This window comes from Tursiops truncatus, chromosome 4 (assembly GCF_011762595.2).
Source record: "Tursiops truncatus isolate mTurTru1 chromosome 4, mTurTru1.mat.Y, whole genome shotgun sequence".
NCBI lineage: Eukaryota > Metazoa > Chordata > Mammalia > Artiodactyla > Delphinidae > Tursiops > Tursiops truncatus.
Window position 1 is genome coordinate 107,245,946 of NC_047037.1, and position 2,424 is coordinate 107,248,369.

General features: G+C 36.4%; 1 pseudogene; it reads left to right on the forward strand.

Annotated features, from left to right (window-relative positions):
* Positions 1-1,279: 1,279 nt before the first annotated feature.
* LOC109547809 (oligosaccharyltransferase complex subunit OSTC-like) lies at positions 1,280-1,912 on the forward strand (annotated as a pseudogene).
* Positions 1,913-2,424: the final 512 nt, after the last annotated feature.

Genomic DNA, 2,424 nt, shown 5'->3' on the forward strand with positions numbered 1-2,424 from the left:
GGTAGGATTGTATTGCTATAAACTTCCCTCTTAGAACTGCTTTTGCTGCATCCCATAGGTTTTGGGTCATCGTGTATTCATTGTCATTTTTGCTAGGTAGTTTTTGACTTCCTGTTTAATTTCTTCATTGATCCCTTGTTTATTTAGTAGTATACTGTTTAGCTTTCATGTGTTTGTATTTTTTACAGTTTTTTTTTTCCTGTAATATATATCTAGTCTCATAGCATTGTGGTTGGAAAAGATACTTGATACGATTTCAACTTAAATTTACCAAGGCTTGATTTGTGACCCAAGATATGATCTATCTTAGAGAATGTTCCATGAGCACTTGAGAAGAAAGTGTATTCTGTTGCTTTTGGATGGAATGTCATAAATATCAATTAAGTCCATCTTGTTTAATGTATCATTTAAAGCTTTGGTTTCCTTATTTATTTTTATTTTGGATGATTTGTCTATTGGTGAAAGTGGGGTGTTAAAGTCCCCTACTATGATTATGTTACTGTCAAGTTCCCCTTTTCTGGCTGTTAGCATTTGCCTTATGTATCGAGGTGCTCCTATGCTGGGTGCATAAATATTTACAATTATTATATCATCTTCTTGGATCGATCCCTTGATCATTATGTAGTGTCCTTCTTTGTCTCTTATAATAGTCTTTATTTTAAAGGCTATTTTGTCTTATATGAGAATTGTTACTCCAGCTTTCTTTTGATTTCCATTTGCATGGACTATCATTTTCCATCCCCTCATTTTCAGTCTGTATGTGTCCCTAGGTCTGAAGTGGGTCTCTTGTAGACAACATATATATGGGTCTTGGTTTTGTATCCATTCAACCAGTCAATGTCTTTTGGTTGGAGCATTTAATCCATTTACATTTAACTTAATTATTGATATGTATGTTCCTATTACCATTTTCTTAATTGTTTTGGATTTGTTATTGTAGGTATTTTCCTTCTCTTTTGTCTCCTGCTTTATCAAGAAATAAAGGGAGAAGACTCAAATTAATAGAATTAGAAATGAAAAAGAAGAGGTAACAACTGACTGCAGAAATACAAAGGATCATGAGAGATTACTACAAGCAACTGTATGTTAATAAAGAGGACAACCTGGAAGAAATGTAAACATTCTTAGAAAATCACAACCTCCAGAGGCTGAACCAGGAAGAAATAGAAAATATAAACAGACCAATCACAAGCACTGAACTTGAAACTGTGATTAAAAATCTTCCAACAGAGGGGGCATGTGGGACTGGCAGCCGACCGCTGCCCCTGCCGCCACCAACATGGAGAGTTTGTACTGCGTCCCATTCTTAGTGCTCGAATGTCCCAACCTGAAGCTGAAGAAGCCACCCTGGGTGCACATGCCATCAGCCATTATGGTGTATGCTCTGGTGTTGGTGTCTTACTTCCTCATCACTGGAGGAATCATTTATGATGTTATCATTGAACCTCCAAGTGTCGGCTCCATGACTGATGAACATGGGCATCAGAGACCAGTAGCTTTCTTGTCCTACAGAGTAAATGGACAGTATATTATGGAAGGACGCACATCCAGCTTCCTGTTTACAATGGGAGGTTTAGGTTTCATAATCCTGGACCAATCCAATGCACCAAACATTCCAAAGCTCAGTAGATTTCTCTTTTATTCATTGGATTCGTCTGTGTCCTATTGAGATTTTTCATGGCTAGAGTTTTCATGAGAATGAAACTGCTGGGCTATCTGATGGGTTAGAGTGCCTTTTGAGAAGAAATTGGTGGATACTGAATTTGCTCCCGTTAATGAAGTTTTAAAGGCTGTACCAGTCCTCTGATATGAAATATGGAAAAGGATGAAAAACAGCAGAAAAGAAGCATCTAGTGAAAACATAGGAAATGTGTTATAGCTTGGACTAGAATGTCTTCTTGGTATCAGAGACAAGCTTATCAGCATTTTTTCCTGATGGCCTATACTGACATACCAACGATGTTAAGTGTCATTTTCTTCTTCTTTTTTTTATTTCTTAAAGAAAATATACTTCATTTCTACAACTATAATATTGAATAAAGTGATTATTTTTTACAAACCCCTTAACATTTTTTGGAGATGACACTTCTGACCTTCAGAAATTAATGTAAAATCAGGAAGTGAGATCCCATAAGCTGAGAACTCTGGACAGCTGATCAGCTTTACCTGTGGTGCTTTGCCTTTAAACAGAGTGTGTGACAGTGCATCATTTCAGATATGTATGTAAGACTGTTACCTGAACAATAAGATGTATGAAAGGAACGGAAATAAATAATTTTTCTAATTAAAAAAAAAATCTTCCAACAAACAAAAGCCCAGGTCCAGATGACTTCACAGGTGAATTCTATCAAACATTTAGAGAAGAGCTAACAGCTATTCTTCTCAAACACTTCCAAAATATAGCAGGGGGAGGAACTCTCCCAA